Raw genomic sequence first — 22,817 nt, forward strand, 5'->3', positions numbered from 1 at the left:
AACAGTCTAATAAGCTGTTCCTGAAGATATTCATTTGTGTATACGTACTTTTATACCTTCTGCCCGATGAAAGAAGGTGGAAGAAAATAATAACCAGGGTGTGAGGGGTCTTTGATTATCTTGATTGTTCCCTCGAGGCAGTGTGAAGTATATATGGAGTCAATGGATGGGAGGCTAGTTTGCATGATGGACTGGGATGTGTTAATGATTCTTTGTAGTTTCTTGTGGTCTTGGAAAGAGCATTTGCCAAACCACGCTGTGATATATCCACATAGAATGATGTTTACAGGGTGCATCAATAAAATTTGGCAAGAATCCTGTGGATGTGCTGATTGTCCTTCGCTTCCTGAAGAAGTAGAGATGTCGTGCTTTTTTGACCATTGCATCAACATGGGTGAACCAGGACAGATTGTTGGTGAGCATTGCTGCTAGGAATTTGTTGCTCTCGACTACCTCCACCTCAGCACCGTTGATGCAGTCAACTGTGTACCCTCCACTCCACTTCATGAAATCAATGACCAGCTCTTTCAGTTTGCTGACATTGATGGAGAGATTGTTGTCTTTTGCCATACCACTAAACATTCAATCTCTTTCCTGTATTCTGTCTCATCGTTGTTTGAGATCTACCCTATGACAGTTGTGTTGTCAGCCAACTCATAAATGTCTTGATGTCTGAGATTGCAGCTAAGATGACTGATTTCTAACAACGACAATAATCACTTTTTGTTCTCGGTATGACTCCAGCTGGCAGAAAGGATTCTTTTGATTTCCATTCACTGTAGGTTTGCTGGGGCTTCTTGATACTACACTTGGTTAAATGGTGCATTAATGTTCAGGACAATAACTCTCATTTCCATTATTAACTCAGCATTGTCTGTGTTTGAAGCGTGGCAGTAACCAGATCAGGAGTTAATTGAGCCTGTCAGAACCCAGTCTGAGAATCCGCCAGCAGTTACTGTTACATTCTGCTTTATAACATTGCTAATGACATCTTCTAATACTTTGCTTCATTTGAATCAGCTGCACCCTAGCATGAGCAAGTTTCCCGTGGCTGCTGATAAAAAAATTTCAGATTGTTCGACTGAAGACGTTCAATGAGCCTTTCAGTGAGATCAATAAGCAATATATTGAAGACATACTGTTTCCAGCTCTGCCCTCACAGCCTCCATGTTAAAATTGCAGAGTGCTCTTGGATCACTGAAACCTAGGCGCACAGTCTCTTCCATTTTCAATGGCCGTCCACATTTGTTCTTGTTCCTACTGATGCTTGAAAATCTAGTCTGGATTTTGTCTTCTCTGCCAACTAACCCAAGGAAAAGAAAGGCATGATGTCCCTTTGTTGAAGCCATGCTAACTCAGCCCTAACTTACTATGCACTTCCAAGTAGACTGCAATATCATCCTTAATAATAGACTCTAAAATCTCACCTACAACTCAAGTCAGGCGAACCAGCATATATTGTTTTTTTGTCTGCTGTCCCTCTTCCTTCTTAAAGATGGGTTAAAATAGCCATTTTCCAGTCCTCTGAGAACCTCCCTCATTCCGGTGATTCCTGAAAGATTACCATCATTGGTTCCACAGCCTCCTCAGCTATGTCTCTATGCTATAGTTCATCTGGTCCAGGTAACTTATCAATGTTCAGACCTTTCAGCTACTCTATTGCCTTCTCCTTTGTGATGGTCTCTGCACTCACCGCTGCCCCCTGACTCTTTTGAAGTTTCAGTATGATTTTGGTATCTTCCACCATGAAGACTGACACAAAATATCTATTCGTTTCTTCTGCTATTACTTCTTCTGCTACGGAGGAGGCAATGGCCAAGTGGTATTATCACTGAACTGTTAATCCAGAGACCCAGATAATGTTCTGGGGTCCCCAGTTCAAATCCCACCATGGCAGAGCATAGAATTTGAATTCAATAAATATCAGAAATTAAGGGTCTAATGATGACCGTGAATCCATTGTTGATTGTCAGAAAAACGCATCTGATTCACTAATGTCCTTTATGGAAGGAAACTGCCATCCTTACCTAGTCTGGCCTATGTGTAACTCCAGACACACAGCAATGTGGTTGACTCTTAACAGCCCTCTGGACAATTGGGAATGGGTAATAAATGCTGCATAGACAGTGATGCCCTCATCCCATGAATGAATTAAAAAAACTACTTCTCCTAGCTCATTTTCCAGCTGTCAAAAATCCACTCTTGCCTCTCTCTTACCTTTTATATATCGCTAAACAATTTTGTTCATAGTCATAGAGTAATAGAGATGTATAGCACGGAAACAGACCCTTTGACCCAGCTCATCCATAATGACTAGTAATCCTAGATAAATCTAGTCCCTTTTGCCAGCATTTAGCCCATATTATACAAATGACAAAAAGCAGTGGACAAAACACTGGTCCTTGTGACACACCAATGGTCACATGCAACCCTCCGCTACCACCCCCTGTCTACTACTTGCTCATCAGTTTTGTATCCAAATGCCTAGTTCTTCCCGTATTCCACGTGATCTAACCTTGCTAATCAGTCTACCATGAGAATCGTTGTTGAACACCTTACTGAAGTCCATGTAGATCACATTTACTACTCTGCTCTCATCAATCCTCTTTGCTACTTGTTCAAAAGGCTCAATCAAGTTGGTAAGACATGACTTCCCATGCACAAAGCCATGTTGACTATCCCTAGTCAGTTCTTACCTTTTCAAATACATATAAATCATGTCTCTCAGGATTCCCTTCAACGACTTGCCCACCACAAATATCAGGCTGACCAGTCTACAGTTCCCTTGCTTTTCCTTACCACTTTTCTTAAATAGTGGCACCTCATTAGCCCACCTCTAGTCTTCCTGCACCTCACCTGTGGCTATCAATGATACAAATACCCTACCTTTTTATATATTAACAGCGAGCTTGCCCTCATATTTCAACTTCTCCAAACTTAGTGCGGTTTAGCTGCCTTCTGCTGTTTTTCAGGCTTCTTAAGGTTTCTTAACCAATGGCTTCCCACTAACCTTCACTGCACTTTTTACTTCCTTTGGTTATATACCATCCCTGACATCCCTCGTCAGCTATGATTGCCTCATCCTCCCTTCAGAATGTTGCTCTTTCTTGGGAAGAATTCCAGCTGTGGCTCCCAAATTACCCTCCCAGAAATTCTTGCCATTCCCATTGCTCCACTATGTGATTGAAATCGCCAAATAATCAATGTCATTTCAAAATGATTTTGTTTGGACTTAAACTGAGATGGAAGGGACTGTAGTGATAACGTAGAGCTTTTTATTTTGAAAAAGTAGTTTGCAACGCTTGGTCAAATGCAATAATATCATTGTTGTAAAGAGCTCCAACCAGTGAAAGATTTAAAAAGCTGTTAATGAGGTTTATAAACTAAGTGGATACTATGTTTGAAAACAACAGAAATTTATGATTTTTGTATGAAGTCTGAATTGAAGAGATTGTCTCTTGACTTATGGCAGTTTGGCATGTGTGTCAGATAGACAGTAAAGTACAGATTAATTTCCCAAGCACAGTGACAATAATTGCAACTTTATGTGGTTTACTCCTCTGGGACTTTAGATGTGCAACCCTTTGGTCCTTTGAATATATTTCATACAGTTATAATTCAGGTTCAGTCTTGTTGGCAAATTATTTATTTCTGTTTGAAATCAATTTCATAATTCAGTAAAATTTGTTTGAAGACAAAAGTAAAAGTGTGGATGCCAGAAATCTGGAAAAAAAATCATGTCCTTGGAGCTTTGAGGATGATTTGCCTCTCTGCCACTCCAAGAAAGTGATGTGTTCTCTAATCTGTTTGTGGATCTCTTTGACAGAGCAAAAGACTCATGGAACATTACCAGTTTTAGCCTATCTACTTGCTCTTGCTTGCCATCAGGAAAAACTCATCATAATTCCTCAAATATATATATATATATTTGTTTCTTTGTTACTAAATGTAATATATTTCTGTGCTTTTTGTTTTTCTTACCTATCATAAGTAATTTATTCATTCATGCCAGAAGTAAAAGTATGGGCAGTTTTATAGTGCATTTATTTATTGAACGTGCTAAAGCCTGTAATGAAATCTTCGCAATACTTTTCCTCTGAGAAACTAGAACAGATCTTCAACCTATTTTAGTGAAATCAAACAACAGAACATAAGTGATAATGGAAACTGCAGATGCTGGAGAATCCAAGATAATAAAATGTGAAGGTGGATGAACACAGCAGGCCAAGCAACATCTTAGGAGCACAAAAGCTGACGTTTCAGGCCTAGACCCTTCATCAGAGAGGGGGATGGGGAGAGGGTTCTGGAATAAATAGGGAGAGAGGGGGAGGCGGACCGAAGATGGAGAGAAAAGAAGATAGGTGGAGAGGAGAGTATAGGTGGGGAGGTAGGAAGGGGATAGGTCAGTCAAGGGAAGACGGACAGGTCAAAGAGGTGGGATGAGGTTAGTAGGTAGGAGATGGAGATGCGGCTTGGGGTGGGAGGAAGGGATGGGTGAGAAGAAGAACAGGTTAGGGAGGCAGAGGCAGGCTGGGCTGGTTTTGGGATTCAGTGGGGGGAGGGGACGAACTGGGCTGGTTTTGGGATGCGGTGGGGGAAGGGGATATCTTGAAGCTGGTGAAGTCCACATTGATACCATTGGGCTGCAGGATTCCCAAGCGGAATATGAGTTGCTGTTCCTGCAACCTTCGGGTGGCATCATTGTGGCACTGCAGGAGGCCCATGATGGGCATGTCATCTAAAGAATGGGAGGGGGAGTTGAAATGGTTCGCGACTGGGAGGTGCAGTTGTTTGTTGCGAACCGAGCGGTGGTGTTCTGCAAAGCGGTCCCCAAGCCTCCGCTTGTTTTCCCCAATGTAGAGGAAGCCACACCGGGTACAATGGATACAGTATACCACATTGGCAGATGTGCAGGTGAACCTCTGCTTAATATGGAAAGTCATCTTGGGGCCTGGGATAGGGGCGAGAGAGGAGGTGTGGGGGCAAGTGTAGCACTTCCTGCCGCACCTCCATTTCCTACCTACTAACCTCATCCCACCTCCTTGACCTGTCCATCTTCCCTGGACTGACCTATCCCCTCCCTACCTCCCCACCTATATTCTACTCTCCACCTATCTTCTTTTCTCTCCATCTTCGATCCACCTCCCCCTCTCTCCCTATTTATTCCAGAACCCTCACCCCATCCCCCTCTCTGATGAAGGGTCTAGGCCCGAAACGTCAGCTTTTGTGCTCCTGAGATGCTGCTTGGCCTGCTGTGTTCATCCAGCTTCACACTTTATTAACAGAACATAAGTCTTGCTTATGAAACTGCAGTGTTATCTGTGCTTAAGGCAAGTTGTGTTGCCCACCCAGGAATATGACATTGTCCACATGTTATGGATGAGAGTTCTACTCTGGGCTATTGTACTCCTCTGCGATGACACTTCACAACAGGACCTTACATTCTTGATCTGTAACCCACCAGCTGGATGACCTTCATGTACTGTTCATACATTGAGTGCTACTCCAATAAATCAGTGAGCCGATGAGAGGCGAAATTCAACACAGGTTCTTTTCTTAGAGCTTTTGTGAATTCACAGATCATGCCTATCCTTTGGCTCTAGAATCTAAAACAGCACCATAGTACATGCTTAAGAAGCCTGCAGCTATGCTTCTGGCTGTTCAAATCAGAGGCAATCAGTCATGGCTCATCTGAAAGTGGAGTGGTGACATTGGAAATTTGGCATGGCAGCTCCTATCTGTATCTTTAAGCTGCTTACATTCTGTGGAGTGTCCCAATTTCAGTTTCATTTTAGATGGTGCTCTGTTTGGCTACTTAGAGAACATAGAACAGTACAGCACGGTACAGGCCATTCAGCCCATGATGTTGTGCCAAACCTTTACCCCAAACCTATCGAACCTGTACCCCTACCTTATACTATCATCTATATGCCTATCTAATAGCCACTTATATGCCCCTAATGAAGCCGACTCCAATACCCACTCTGCCAATACTCTTATTGAAAATTCGCCCCTATAGCAAGTTTTTTCACTCAAGGCATGACTGATGCATATCTTAACTTTATTTTCCTATTATAGTTCCAAATTACTTGAAATTTCTATTTTTTAAAAAATCTGTTAATTAGTTCTTGTAAACTCTAATGGGCCAAAATATTATCAGCATGTTGGGACAAAGGGTTCCAGATAGTCCTCTTTGTGAAAAGTTTCTCCTTTTTGTTTTCTTAATTAGCTGAATTTAGTTTTAATATTATCCCACCTGCATCGCTCTACCAGTCAAATGGAATGGTTTTCTTCTTATCTAGCCTATTGAATGTTTTTAACAAGCTGAGTGGAATTTTCCCAGGCCCTGATGACATAGGCCATGACATGAAAGCCAGGAAAATCATGAGATATCCAGCAACAATCCTCTCAACATTGACAACAAGAAGTTCCCACTTTTCAACCCAATGTTGAAAAGCAAGAAAAGACCCCTGACGAGTGGTTAATGAGCAGTGATTTGGGATCATTATGTAAGAAAACTCAGTAGACCTCATAAAGAGATATCCACCATGAAACTCACCAAAAATTATACTCAGCAGATTTTTAGTGAGATTCCGCTCCCTGTTATAAGCAGAGATAAGAAAAGAGGTGAAAGTTTTATTCTTTTCAATTACTGTCAATCATCAGTGTGTTCTTTGAAAGGGCTGATGTTTGTGCATGTGAGTCTTAGCTGCTGAGTGCATATAAATATCAAAACAGGGTTCTGGATGTTTTTTGACAGATGAGGGTTAGAAATCATACTTGTAGAAACTAGTGAGCTTATTTTTAACTGTTGACACTATTGACAGAGGCAGAGGCTTAATACCATACCAGTAGAACCCCCTCCCCTCCAGTTTCATGTGATGTAACATTATCTGATATTTTTGATGATTCAGTTATCTTTTAGTCATTAATACCACTTACTACATCATCCAAAATTTCATCCCAACTCCATCTACAAGTTCTGTGATGATACTATCATTGTAGGCTGGATCTCAAACAATGACGACACAGAATGCAGGAAAGAAATAGAATGATTGGTGGCATGGCATAAAGCTAACAAGCTCTCCTTCAACGCCAGCAAAATGAAAGAGCTGGTCATTGACTTCAGGAAGCAAAGTGGAGGGCCCCTGTCTGTATCAATGATGCTGAGGGGGAGATGGTCGAGAGTGTTAAGTTCCTTGGAGTGACGACCACCAACAATCTGTCCTGGTCCACCCATGTTGATATGATGTTCAAGAAAGTGCAACAGTGTCTATACTTTTGCAGGAAGCGAAGGAAATTTGGTATGTTTGTAAAGACTCTTACACATTTTTATAGCCGCACCATAGAAAACATTCTATCTAAATGCATCGCGACTTGGTATGGCAACTGCTCTGCCCAGGACTGTGAAACAGTGCAGAGAATTGTGAACATTGCCCTGTCCATCATGCTAGCTAATTTTCCATCCATTGATTCCGTCTATACTTCCCCTTGCCTTGAAAGCCAGACAACATAATCAAAGACCCCTCCCACCCAGGTTATAGTCTTTTCCGTCAGGCAGAAGATACAAAAACTTAAACACATGTAGCAACAAGATCAAGAACAGCTTCTTTCCCGCTGTTGTTAGACTTCTGAATGGAACTCTCAAATTCCAAATTAAACATTGGCCTTGCTCTTTGTGTATCTTCTCTGCAGCTGTAACATTGTATTCCTTGCTCTGTTCTGTTACCCTTATGAATTTTACATGGCATGATCTGCCCGTACTGCATGCAAAGTAAAACGTTTCACTGTACCTTGGCACATACGACAATAATAGATCAAATTAAATAAAAATAAACTCTCTCCAGGTCCTTCACTCCAACCCATTGATTATTTAAATTTCTATCTTCCTCCTATCTTCTCCAAACTCACTGCCAGGCCCTCTGAGTCAGAGGGAGAAATGCTGTAGGGGCTTAATTAATCTCTCTGACCACATCCATGTCTCTTTCAGATCAGCATAGGTACACATGCAATGGGAGGAGCAAAATGTGGACAGTCCCCTGAGCTAGTTGAGGTATCTGAGTAGGTAGACACCAACACTAATCTGTTGCAGCTGAGGACATCGTGGGAAGAGTTCACCAAGTAAGAATAAATGTAAGAATAAAAATGCAGCCAGGTCAGTTCTGGTTCTCCATGCAGATAGGCTCACCACCACAGAGTATTTGCAGCTCCAGTGTTTAATGCTGAATTTTGAAGATGGGTTCACAATAGTAATCTGATTTTTGCCTGATCTTATATATCAGTCTTTGTGACATCTGGTTAGACAGCTTGTGGGAGATTCTGGCACTGAATATGTTATCTCATACACATTAGCAACTAAGTCATAACTAAGTAAGGCCAGGTAAATGTCAACAAGGCTTTGATACTCAGCCTCACAATTGTCTTCTGTACATTGACATGAACTGACATGGCCATTGTCTGATATGACCAGTTAGGAAATATCATTTGTGCTGAAAAGCGTAGCAATGAATGTCATCAAGTTGGGGCTGTAGATTCATTTGTCATCCGGCTATTGTAAATAATTGGCCATGATAAAGAAGAAGAATTTCACAGAATTTCATGTTGCAGTGCATAATCAGGTCAATTGGACCATGTTCTCTTCACATGAGGATTATGATGTAGTGTAACTCTCTTGCCTTTTCCCCATGGCCCTTCCCATTCTTTCTACTCTACTGGGAAAGGAGCTTGTGAGGTAAGGTCCATGTGAGAGGCATTTAGCATCATTATGCGAGTGACTTCATTCTGAACACAATGCCGAAAGAAGATTCTATAAAACAGCCACAACTTTTCCAAATGCTCTTCATAGATGAAGTTACCCTGGTTTGCTGGAGTCAATAGATGTGAAACTGGAAAAACACAGCAGGTCAGACAGCATCCGAGGAGCAGGAAACTCAATGTTTTGGGCCAAAACCCTTTTTTCAGGATTGAGGAGGGAGAGAGGAGCCTAGGAGTAAATAGAAGGATGAGTTGAGACTGGGGGAAGGAAGGTGGGATGGTGACAGGTGGATGCACATGGTGGGTTATTAGCAAGTTTTGAGAAGATTTGTAGCTCAGATTGAGGTTCTGGATGTAAGTTTGCTCGCTGAGCTGGAAGGTTCATTTTCAGACGTTTCATCACCATTCTAGGTAACATCATCAGTGAGCCTCTGGTGAAGCGCTGGTGTTATGTCCTGCTTTCTATTTATGTGTTTAGGTTTCCTTGGGTTGGTGATGTCATTTCCTGTGTTGGTGATGTCATTTCCTGTTATTTTTCTAAGGGGATGGTAGATGGGCTTCAAATCAATGTGTTTGTTGATAGAGTTTCGGTTGGAATGCCATGCTTCTAGGAATTCTCGTGCGTGTCTCTGTTTGGCTTGTCCTAGTATAGATGTGTTGTCCCAATCAAAGTGGTGTCCTTCCTCATCTGTATGTAAGGATACGAGTGATAGTGGGTCATGTCGTTTTGTGGCTAGTTGATGTTCATGTATCCTGGTGGCTAGCTTCCTGCCAGTTTGTCCAATGTAGTGTTTGTCACAGTTCTTGCAAGGTATTTTATAAATGACGTTCGTTTTGCTTGTTGTCTGTATAGGGTCTTTTAAGTTTATTAGCTGCTGTTTAAGTGTGTTGGTGGGTTTGTGAGCACCCTGATGCCAAGAGGTTTGAGTAGTCTAGCAGTCATTTCTGAGATTTCTTTGATGTAGGGGAGAGTGGTTATGGTTTCTGGGCATGTTTTTGTCTGTTTGTTTGGGTTTGTTGCTAAGAAATCAGCAGACTGTGTTCATTGGGTATCCATTCTTTTTGAATATGCTGTATAGGTGGGTTATTGTGATTGGTTAGTGTGAAGGGTGGTGTGGATAGGTGAGTAGGAAAATGAACAGGTTAGACCAGGTCAGGAAGGCAAAGAGGAGGGGGAGGGCTGGACATGGGATAAGTCTGGGTTTGCAGGGTTTTGAACCTAGTGAAGTCGATATTGAGGCCAATGGGCTGTAAGCTCCCAAGGCGAAATATCAGGTGTTGTTCCTCCAGCTTATATTTGGCCTCGTTCTGACAGTGGAGGGGGCTAAGGATGGACATGTTGCCAGGGCAGCAGGGGGTGGGGGGAAATTAAAATGGATGACGACCAGAAGCTCAGGTTAGTCAATGCGTGCAGAGGGCAGGTCCTCCACAAATCAGCCCACCAGTCTGCGTTTGGAGACCACATAGAGGAGCAGTAGAGACAATAGATCAGGTTAGATGAAGTACAGGTGAATTTCTGCCAGATCTGGAATGATTGTTTGAGCCTTGAACAGAGGTGACAAATGAGGCGTAGCGGCAGGTCTCGCTGTTGCATGGAACGGTACCAGATGTGGTGGAGAATTTGGTGGGGAGTGTAGTTAGTGCTGATGAGGGAATCGGGGAATGAACGGCCTCTGTGGAAAGCGATCAGGGGAGGGGAAGGAACTACTTTTTGGTGGTGGGATCTGATTGTAGGTGACGGAAATGTCAGAGGATGATGCGTTGGATTCAGAGGTTAGTGGGTTGATATATGAGGACTGTAAGAACTCTATCCTTATTGTTGTTGGGGGCCATGGAGACTGTAGGCCGAAGGGCTAGAAGTTAATGATGATATTCAACAGCTGCATGGGAAAATAGATTGTATCGGACAGGAAAATAGACTGAGAAAGTTTAGAATAATGCTTAACAAGTTGCATGACCTTGAATGAGTGCTGTGAACATTCCTTTATGAGCTGAATTTGTTTTCCCATCCTGTGTTTTCTGTACCGGCCAGCAGCTTTGTCTTTCTGTGATGAGATAACAAAGTGTGAAGCTGGATGAACACAGCAGGCCAAGCAGCATCTCAGGAGCACAAAAGCTGATGTTTCGGGCTAGACCCTTCATCAGAGAAGGGGATGGGGAGAGGGTTCTGAAATAAATAGGGAGAGAGGGGGAGACGGACCGAAATGGATAGAGGAGAAGATAGGTGGAGAGGAGAGTATAGGTGGGAGGTGGATAGGGGATAGGTCAGTCTGGGGAGGATGGACAAGTCAAAGAGATGGGATGATGTTGGTAGGTGGGAAATGGAGGTGCGGCTTGAGGGGGAGGAGGGGATAGGTGAGAAGAAGAACAGGTTAAGGAGGCGGGGACAAGCTGGGCTGGTTTTGGGATGCAGTGGAGGAAGGAGAGATTTTGAAGCTTGTGAAGTCCACATTGATACCATTGGGCTGCAGGGTTCCCAAGTGGTATATGAGTTGCTGTTTCTGCAACCTTTGGGTGGCATCATTGCGGCACTGCAGGAGGCCCATGATGGGCATGTCATCTAAAGAATGGGAGGGGGTTTTAAAATGGTCCGCGACTGGGAAGTGCACTTGTTTATTGTGAACCGAGCGGAGGTGTTCTGCAAAGCGGTCCCCAAGCCTCCGCTTGGTTTCCCCAATGTAGAGGAAGCCACAATGGGTACAGTGGATACAGTATGCTACATTGGCAGATGCGCAGGTGAACATCTGCTAAATATGGAAAGTCATCTTTGTGCCTGGGATAGGGGTGAGGGAGGAGATGTGGGGGCAAGTGTAACACTTCCTGCGGTTGCAGGGGAAGGTGCCGGGTGTGGTGGGGTTGGAGGGGAGTGTGGAGCAGACAAGGGAGTCATGGACAGAGTGGTCTCTCCGGAAAGCAGATAGGGGTGGGGATGGAAAAATGTCTTGGGTGGTGGGGTCGGATTGTAGATGGCGGATGTGTCGGAGGATGATGCGTTGTTTCCGGCGGTTGGTGTGGTGGTATGTGAGAACGAGGGGGATCCTCTTAGGGCGGTTATTGCGGGGGCGGGGTGTGAGTGATGTGTTGCGGGAAATGTGGGAGACACGGTCAAGGGTGTTCTCGGCCACTGCGGGGCGCGGGGGTGGGTAGTTGCGGTCCTTGAGGAACGCGGCCATCTGGGATGTGCGTGAGTGGAATGCTTGCACTGGATGCTTGTCACACTGTTTAAGAGAGAGAGAGTTTCATTCCAAGCTCCTGCTACCTATCAATGAGCAAAATTATTTCAGGGGAGTCCTGCAATACTTGACTAGTTGACTTGGATAGCTTGTCACTCACTTATTCACTATCTTCCTGCATTCCCCTATCCTGTGGTCTAACCACATCACTAGACGGTTATCTTAAAGTTGTCTGTTTCACGGATGAAACAGCATCTGCATTCTCCACTCAAGGTTCAAAATCCAGACCTCTTGGTTGTGCATATTCCTCAAATTTCCTACTTGTTTGCTTACATAGGGCATGTGAAGCAGTCAAATCTCCCAATATTATCAAAACAAAAGCAGAAATTGCTGGAAAAATCTCAGCAGGTCTGGCAGCATCTACAGAGAGAAATTAGAGTTAATGTTTCAGATTGAGAAACCATTCCTTGGAAACTGTCACTTGACTTCTCTCCACAGATGCTGCCAGACCTGCTGACCTTTTCCAGCAACTTCTGCTTTTGTTTCTGATTCACAGCATCCGCAATTCTTTCCGTTTTTATTTAGTTCCAACATTACAGGTTGGGAATTCCAATGGCCAAGCTGCCCTGCCAAACTTTAAATTCATCTGCTGAGATGCTCATGCCTCAATCAATCAGAGTCTGCATTTTGTTCAATTAACACCCTTTTCTCATGCAATATAAATTGCTTCTTTCTTTGAAATTTCTTTCATTTGTCTTGTTGAGTTCAAGATACAAAGTTTTAATGTCATGTCTTTTCTTCAGCAATTGTCAACTACCGTACTACCAAGTAACAGTTATGTTTTATCAAAATCTAATTGGTCTTGCTCCTACTTTCTTTAGGCTGCAAGGACCCTGCATTATTTAAAGGTAGCCAAGACTCCTGGTGGTGGTCCTGCAGAGTTCTCAAAGCTCTGATTGGATGAGCAACTCTATGGACATGTTATGGACCAGACCAGACCCCCTCAAAATAATTTAAGGAGGTAGCCTAGACCCTAGCTCTTCCTTATTTTAAAGGGAGATGTGAAGTGCCATGTTCCAGATACAATCTAACCGATCAAACTACTCGACATTAAGCAAAACACAATTTACTTGAACACAATAGCTAATATACAATCAAAAGAACAAAGAACTTAAGAATAACAACTATTGGAAAACTTAACCGAATAATAGATATGTCTAGATACATAATAGATACTAATGAACTGTTCCAATATAATAACAGCTGGTAAACACACCCTTTGGCAAAAAGGGAAATTCAGACACAGATTCTTACGTATAGTTCTCCAATCCAGGAAAAAGAAACATCAAGAGATTGATCAGAGAGTATAGCACCTAAGAATCATACACTGAAGCTTCCAATTCTTTTGAGACCCCAAACAGCTTCCGATGCTAAAGCTAAAAAAAAATTGAAAGCTATGTTTGTGAGAGCTGGCCATTGTTCCAACTTCTAAAAGCAAAACACCCCAAAGCTTCACAAGTTGTTCACTTAAGTTGTCTTCAGTAGCCAGCTCTGTACCTCTGACTTACAATCACTCTTCAAAAAGGGATAAAATAACACTTCAAAGTGACAGCATATTATAGGTGGGCATGTAACCTGAATGGGGTGACAAACCTGGTGGCAACTTATTAATCATCTGCCTCAGGTAAGACTTGGCCAATGCCCCACCTGATAGTTATGCATTTCACAGACACACAGTTATGACCGTTATCAGGACTCTGATTTGACTGATAAAATTTAACCAATGTTTTTGTTCTGGAAGAATCAAAACAGCAATTCATGATTTTATATGCTGAATAACCCCATGGCATTAGTTTGGAGGGAGGATATGTTACAATGAATGCAGAAGGCAGCAGCTTTCACATGAAACCAACTGCCAGCCCTTCTTAACAGGCAATATGTACAATGGATGACATTGAATGGCTCACTCCAGCCTCAGAATTTGCACATTGGAAAACATTTTTCTGCTTTCCCTTTTGGGAACTTATCATGGGTGAGGAGCTGAAAATCATTGCAAATCTCAATAAGAGGCAAAGAAATGCCTGCTCCTGGTCAGAAGAGAAGCTCATAACGATGACAAAGGCTTATCAGAAAAGCAATCATGCAGGAGATGAGTAACATGACAGAATGTGTGAAGGAAAGCTTAAAAAATGATGCCACTTTCCAGTTATCACACCTTACCATAAATGGTTATGATCTCAGTTGCTTTACCTGTTATGAACAACTATCAGCACTAATTAGCTTTCAGTGGTGGAAACACCTATCCCTGGAATTTGCAGGTGTCAGCAGTGTCTTTCTGAATAATTTTACACAAGAACTGTTGCTAACCTGAACCTTGTTTGTTCCTTGCGGCAAATGGAGATGAATTGCACAGTAGGAAAGATATTTCAGTTAGATACTCAGATACTTCCATATTCTCAGCAGATCTGGCACATTCCTTCCTGTCGGGCATTTTTCACTTCTCTATAAAGGATGCTTTTCACAACCACAGGACATCCAAACAACAATCAATGGACAAGTAAGTACTTGTATTACAGTTGAGATTATGATAGTGGCATATAATGCTGACGAAAAGGTGATCAAAATCTATAAAATCTAGTTAATCTCCACATTCTGTTTGAATAAAACAGTGCTGGCATTACTTAACATTGTATGCAAACACTAATAATGGTGTCCTCAACACTCTTAGCTGTCTGAATATTAAACTTGAGCAATATCTTTTGTTGTCTTTTTTCAGAGGAATGTGCACAGGAAGAAAGTGTGGCTCATAATCTGTCATAAATAATTTGCATCAGTGAATTAAATTCTGTTATTTGTTAAAACCTAGTTACTGCAGTCTATGGATCCAATGAAACAAAAATCTTTGGAGTGGCAGCAGGTAATTTTATGCTGTTTCTTCTTCGCATAATACTTGCAACAATCAGCACGTTAATCCATTTGGAATTTAATGCTTGACTAATTTGTGAAATATCATTAAGAGGCTATTGATAAGCACTCATGTTGTAGGAAGATAGAACAGCTGTTACTTTACCACTACAGCACGAGCAATGATTAGCTTATACAGACTGTTAACGCTTTGTAGAGATAATGAGTAAATTGTCTTTTCAGTCAGCACCTTTGAATTACCATTCACCAGAGAGATGTGCAAAGTTTTTGTGTGCATTTCATTTTTATGCTTTTGTTTTTGTCATGTGGCACTCATTAAAATTATGTCATAAAAATGTCACCTAGGAATTAGGAATGACTCAGTGAGTGTGGTGTTAAATTAAAACTTGCTCCCTCAAATACAAGATAATAAGGTGTACAGCTAGATGAACACAGGAGGAATCCTCCTGCTCCTCTGATGCTGCTTGGCCTGCTGTGATCATTCAGCTCTACACCTTGTTATCTCTGATTCTCCAGCATCTGCACTTCCTATTATCTCCGTCAAATACAAGTTCCCCTCTGGTCTTGTCTCTCCCAGTTCTGCAACCTACTCCAACACTGTTCACCTCCACTTATCCAACTCCTACCTATTTTTCATTCCCTTCTCTCCCTGCTTCATATTTTGTTGAAAGGCCTTCAGCAATCTTCTCCTGGAATATTGGAACCCTCTCCCTAAGCCCCTCTAAGTTTGCCAAGTCTCTTTGCTACTTAAAATGCAGCTCTTTGATTTGATTTGATTGTTTTATTGCTACATGTACCTAAGTACAGTGAAAAGCTTTATTTATGAGCAGTACAGGCAGATCAGGCACTGCCACATCTCTTCCAGGCATGCCCACTTGAAGAAGTTCTGCTCCTCTCTCCGACAGGATTTCTGTCACAATCTCTCTCCTTGCTCACCGACACTAATTTCACTGTCACCCCCGGTCCTTGACAAAGTATTTGCTAAAACTCTTTTCCACAGCCATATCACATTCCTCAGTGACTGGCTCCAGCTCAGACTCACCCCACGTGGATTCCAGCAGAAGTTTTATCCCTCATGTTTTGAATTGTCCCAGGATCACAGATGTTTCCATGATGTTCAACATTCTACGGGCAGCTGCTCTTGCCGCATCCCAAGATCCACACTCAGTGACATGCAGAGTCACATGCACGCTCTCAACCTTTCTCTCCACCAGCATCGAAACACACTGGCTTAGGACTGTACTACTCTACAGTTCCACTTCATCCTTTGGCTCATTCGCCATGCTAACAAGAAACTTTTTCTTTACCTTTCAGGCATCAAGGCCCACAAGATGCAATCACTTAAAGATGCCCAAGGCCCTCTAAAACCTTCCGCCCCTCCCCTTCCCTCTAACTCCATCCCCTCCCCCAACTCCACCTCCTGTCAGGTACTCACTTTCCTTCCTAGCCTTCCACTCTCCGATGCTGAACGTTCTGTACTCAGCAAAGGGCTCAGCTTCATTCCTCTGCGTCCCCACTTAACAAATTTCGGGCATAACGTGTCCCCAAACTCTTCCTCTGTTATCTGCGCCTCTGTGCCCATTTCTTTGGACAAAAACTGTCTCCCTGTCCCACAGATCCCATCACCCAGTTCCAACATTCTCCCTCCAGCTGGATCCCTCCCCCTGGCCTTTTACCTGCACTCGATCTCTTCATTGAGAACTGTCAATGTGATATTGGTTGCCCCAATTTCTCTGCCCCGCTCATCCAATCAAAACTGTCTCCCTCCAAACTGACTGCACTCCGTGCACTTAGATCTAACCGTGACTTTGTTATTAAGCCTGCCGATAAGTGTAGTGCTGTTGTAGTCTGCTGTACTGACCTTTACATTGCAGAGGGTCAGAGCTAGCACTCAGATACCTCCTCCTACCTTCCCCTGGGCCATGACTCCATCGTGGCACATCAAGCCATTGTATCAACTGTGGGAGCTAATCTGATTTCATGCCCTCTGTTTCCAAGCTGATAGTCCCCCAGCCCTGCACAGCTCGCTTCTACCTCCTGCCAAAAACCCACAAACAGTACTGTCCAGGCAAACCCATTATTTCAGCCTGCTCATGCCCCACAGAACTCATCTCTTCCTACCTTGACTCAGTCTTCTCTCCACTGGTCCAACCCCTGCCCACATACATCCATGATTCTTCTGATGCCTTAACACCAGTTTCCAAACTTCCGGTTTGTCGGTTCCAGCCACCTCTTCTTTACCGTGGATGTGCAATCCCTTTACACATTCATTCCCCACTAGCAGGGTCTTAGGGCGGTCTGCTTCGTCCTGGAGCAAAACCCTGAACTGTTCCCACCCACCACTACCCTCCTCCACTTGACTGAGCTTGTCCTCACCCTCGACAACTTCTCTTTTAACTCCTCTCATTTTCTTCGGGTCAGCAGGGTGGCTATTAGGACCCACATAGGCCCCAGGTATACCTGTCTCTTCATGGGTTACGTGGAATATTCCTTGTTCCAGTCCTATTTTGGCCCCCACCCACAGCACTTTCTCTGATATATCGATGATATCGTTGGTGCTGCTTCCCTCTCTCATCTGGAAATGAAAATGTTTATCGATTTTGCTTCCAATTTGCAACCTGCCCTCACTTTCACCCGGTCTATCTCTGACTCCTTCCTTCCCTTTCTCGACATCTCTGTTTCCATTTCTGGGGATAGACTGGCCACTAATATCTGCTATAACCCCACAGATCGGCTCCCACAGCTACCTGGACTATACACACTCCTACCCTGCTTCCTCCGCCTCTGTCACATATTTTCAGATGGGGCCAACCTCGACAAGCGAGCCTTAAAAATGCCCACACTCTTCCTCAACCGAGGATTCCCCAGCTCTGTTGTCGACAGGGCCCTCAACTGGGTTTGGCCCATCTCCCGCACTTCCGTCCTCATCCCCTCTCTTCCCTCGAGCAAAAGCGATAAGGTTCCCCTTGTCCATACCGACCATCCCACCAGCATCCACCTCCAGAAGATCATCAGGCACCATTTTTGCCACCTCCAGTGAGATGCCACCAGCAGACACCTATTTCCCTCCCTTCCCTTGTCCACCTACTACAGGGACCATTCCCTCTGGGACACCTGGTCCACTCTTCCTTCACTGCCAACACCTCTCTGAGGCTCTACAGCACCTCCTCCTCGAACCAGCAAAGGTGCAACACCTGCCCATTTACCTCCTCCCACCCCAGTGTCCAAGAGCACAAACATACCCTCCAGGTGAAGCAACACTTCACCTGCACTTCTCAGAATCTAGTCTACTGCATTCGCTGCTCACAATGTGGCCTCCTCTACAATAGGGAAATGACACGTAGACTGGGTGACGGCTTCACAGAATATCTATGTTCTACTTGCAAAAAGACCCTGACCTACTTGTTGCTTGCCACTGTATCACACCACCCTGCCCCCTGGCCAACATCTCTGTCTCATGGTTGTTGTAGTGTTCCAGTAAAGCTCAGTTTACATTGGAAGAACAGCATCTCATGTTCTGCTTGGGGATCCTGCAGCCCTCCGGATGCTATATGGAATTCAATCATTTTAGGGCCTAAATTCTTCAATGTCCGAGCCTCCTACCCCTACACCAGGCCTTGTTATCACATTGCCTGCCATTACACGTTACCTATTGTTCGTCACTAACAGTCCCCATTGACAGCTTTTCACCCTTCTAGCCTGATCACTATTAACTCCTTTGTCTATCCAACTGCACTTCACTCTCTTCAGGCTCTATTCTATTGTTTACTCCCTACCCCTATTTTCTGCATATAAACCAACATTTTCCCAGTCACCATCAGTTCTGAGGAAGGGTCACCTGACTGAAAAGTGAACGCTGAGCTTTTCTTCACAGATGCTGAGTCTTTCCAGCAACTTCTGTGTTTGTTCCTTGCTTGCAAGCATCTGCAGTTCTTTCAGTTTTAACAAGCAGATCATAGTAAGTAAGGACATACAGATCATCAGTTGAAAAAAGACAGAAGAGAGACGTACAGGTTACATAGCACAGGGCGAGCGCTAGGCAATACTGTGGGTTCAGTGGCACATCAAATGGTGTTTAGTATTAGAATTGGGTTGTATTGTCATATGTACACAAGTACAGGGATACATGTGTATGGCAAAAGGTGTACAAAATCTCCATTTCTGGCACCATCTTAGGTACAAAAGTGTCTGCATAAAGAACGTTAGGTATAAATTAGAAAAATAAAGAACTGAAGTTCAAAGTTCAGCATTACAGTTCTTCTAAAGCAGAGATAGTTTTAAAAAAGCAAACAGAGAAGATGGGCCCATGCTGGGATTCACCTTGAGGCTAGGGATCTGCGTTTGGCTTCACCTAGAGGCTTGGAGTCCGTACTGGGCTTCACCTTAAGGCCTGGAGTCCCTGCTGGACTTCATTCTCCTCAAGGACTGGAGTCCCTGCTGGGCTTCATTCACCTAGGGGCCTGGTGTCCTGCTGGGCTTCACCTCGTGGCCTGGACTCCCTGCTGGGCTTCATTCACCTCAAGGCTTGGAGTCCCTTCTGGGCTTCATTCACCTCAAAGCCTGGAGTCCGTGCTGGGCTTCTTTCACTTCGAGGCTGGGAGTCTGCAATGGGCTTCATGGCATTCTGCTGTCCCCAGTACTTTTCACTGCTCAAATGGTTCAATGCTGCTTGGGCTTCTATAAAGCACAGTTAATTCTGTTAGATACATTGCATTGATGTTGTGCATACTTGTTAAAATTAGTCATACGTGTCCTGCATATTCTCAAGTATAACTTCAAAGATGTTTCAATTAGTTTTTCGAGGTAACAATGAGGATTTTTTTTTGTACTGGATGGGAATGTGAATTGGGAAGTGTAAATTCAGTTTCAGTTATAAATCTCTATCGAAGTCACCAGGAATGAAAAATGTAATAGATATATTACAGGTACCTGTATGAAGCAGCCAATTTACATAACCATCCAAAGGAAAAAAAAATCCAATCTGTTTAAATTGTATCCTCATTCCGTTGTATTCAAAGTTTTAAATGTGTACTGTCCCATCTTAGCTGAAGGCCTTACTTAAAATCAGATCATGATGAACATCACCTCAATGCTTTTTTCTATTTACTCGCCATGGTGTGAAAGTGCTGGTGTTAGACTGGACTGGACAGTCTGAAGTCACATGACTCCAGGCTGTTGTCCAACAGGCTTATTTGAAATCACAAGCCTTCGGAGCACTGCTTCTTCATCAGGTGAAGTGTCCTTATTGAAGTGAATTTATCGATTTGAGGGAACATGCCATGGAATTTGTCAGGCCAGTAGAGCCCTGATACAGATGCTTGTTTATCAGAAAGCACTCGAGAGCACAGAGAGAGTATGCCTATTGGGAATAGCTCAAAGATCCAGAGGCACAGAGCACCAGAGATCTCAGAGAGAGTGTGTACCTGGTGGGGAGCAAGATATATCACTGAAACTAGAGGTGAAACGCTCAAGGTGATATCAAGGCTAAAAGAAGCAGCAGATTGGGTGAGCGAATTTGTGAGTATCATGCTACTTTTATTACTGATAGGTTGTAGGATCTTTATTTTGGATTTTTAGTTTCTGAGGACAATAGCACGGAGGCCTGGGGAAGAAGGGTCATAGAATAATCAATATTATTTGAGTTGAAAGGCAATTCAAGGATTTAATTTAAATGAGTAAATCATGGAAGGAGAGTTCCATGGCATGGTTTACTCCTCCTTTTTGAGGTGAGAATTCAGGGACAGCTCCAGTGCTCAGAACCAGAATATGTACAAGACATGTCTCTCGCTACAAATCCTGGAAACCGCATTTTGGAAATGGTGCAGCATCTGGGGACAACGTGGAGCACCTTCAAGGGTAAGAACATCCTCAATAGCACATAGAGAGAGGTGGCCTCTCCACAGGCTGAGACTACACAGTAAGGGAGGGAATGAATGACCACCAGATAGAGGACAAGGCAGACAGTGCAGAAATGCCCTGCAGCTATTCCCTGAAAAACAGTTATCTTGGGGAAGAGGAATGCCCTCTCAGAGGGAAGCAGCAACAGAAAAATTCCTTGCACCGTGGACAGCATAATTTACCAGACTGATTCCTGGGATTGCAGGACTGACATACAAAGAGAGACTGGATCGGTTAGGATTACATACATTGGCATTTTGTAGTATGAAGGAAGGGTCTCATAGAAACATGTATAATTATAACAGAACTACACAGAGTAAATGCAGGAAAGATGTTCCTAATGGCCAGGCTCACAGCTGTAGGATACAAGTCAGGCCATTCAAGACTGAGATGAGCAGAAATGCCATCACTCAGAAATCAGTGAGCCAACAGAAAATTCTGTCACGGAAAGTGGTTGAGGCCAAAGTGTTGAATGTTTTCAAGAAGGAGATAGTTTGTAGGGCTAAGGAGATCAAAGGGTATGGGAGAAAGTGGGAACAGTGTGCTGAGTTGGACAATCAGCCATGGTAATGCTGAATGTTGGAGCACGAGCAAAGGGCTGAATGGGTTCCCCCGTTCCAATTCCTATGTCTTCTATGTTTCTATATCCATCAAGGGGACTCGAGGGACTCTAGTCAGTTTTATGAGTGTTGAGCGAATTAAGTGGCCCCTGTTCAACCTTAAATGTGATTGAGGCCTCAACAGCAGATGCTGCTCCCTCTGTGAGTGCCAGTCAATCAAAGACCTGTAGCTCATCATCCTATCAGTACAAGAGTAGGTGTAGCAGCTGGTGCCAATGCACCCAACTGGTACACCAGGGCAAAGGTGAGTGAGCACAGGATAGAGATTATCAGATGGGGTCTCAAGGAAGAGAGATTCAGGGAATCACAGCCGTTGGCGGCATAGTGGCTCAGTGGTTAGCACTGCAGCCTCACAGCGCCTGGGACCCAGGTTCGATTCCAGCATCAGGCAACTGTCTGTGTGGAGCTTGCACATTCTCCCTGTGTCTGTGTGGGTTTTCTCCGGGTGCTCCAGTTTCCTCCCACAGTCCAAAGATGTGCAGGCTAGGTGGATCAGCAATTCTAAATTGCCTGTAGTGTTCAAGGGTGTGTGGGTTATAGGGGGATGGACCTGGGTGGGATGCTCCAAAGGGTGGTGTGGACTTGTTGAGCCGAAGGGCCTGTTACCACACTGTAGGGAATCTATCTAAATCTATTTTGGCCTCAGTATAATTACTTTCATTCCAAAAGTAACCCAAAGTGCCTGACTACAAACAACACCCTTCCAATCATCGCGCACAACATCTCTCCTCCCCTGCCCCCAGGAGACCTCTCCCAGAAGACATCCCCCCACTTACACCCTCAGGAGACAGCTGGCAAATTGAGTAGCCTTCTGAAAATGCAGGAAAGCTATATGACACCTATTTAATCCTGATCCACCAAAAAAATGGAATGGGTTCAGTGCTAATTGATGCCAATCAGCTCAGAATGGGACTGGCAGTGGTTCTGGAATAACAATGTAGGCCAGACCAGGTAAGGATGGCAGTTTCATTCTTGAAGGGACATGGGTGAAACAGATGGGATTTTCTAACTGACAATGGAATTATTGTTATCATCAAACTGTTACTTCAAGATTTTTGTTGAATTCACATTCCTTAACAAGATTTGAACCTGGGTCCTCAGAACGTTACCTGGGTCTCTGAATTAACCGTCCAGTAATAATATCACTAGGACAATGCCTCCCCACAGTTCTATTGCCACTTTGAAATAAACAGAGAGCCAGTGGAGGGTAGGCACCCCGCATCGCCCCTTTGCTCTCCCGCTTAATTTAGGGAGGTTTTAGTGCTGCTGGGATATTGAGTAAGCCCTCTCTAATGATTAAGTATCCCCACCTTTCTTGATTCCTGGATTCCGCACAGGCTGATTAAATCCAACCCCCTGACTTGCTTTTTATTATTTTTTCAGGATCACATACCAGTACAAGGTTAAAATTCTTGTTACTTCATGTAACTTATCAACCGAACTCCAT

Source organism: Stegostoma tigrinum, chromosome 1 (assembly GCF_030684315.1).
Source record: "Stegostoma tigrinum isolate sSteTig4 chromosome 1, sSteTig4.hap1, whole genome shotgun sequence".
NCBI lineage: Eukaryota > Metazoa > Chordata > Chondrichthyes > Orectolobiformes > Stegostomatidae > Stegostoma > Stegostoma tigrinum.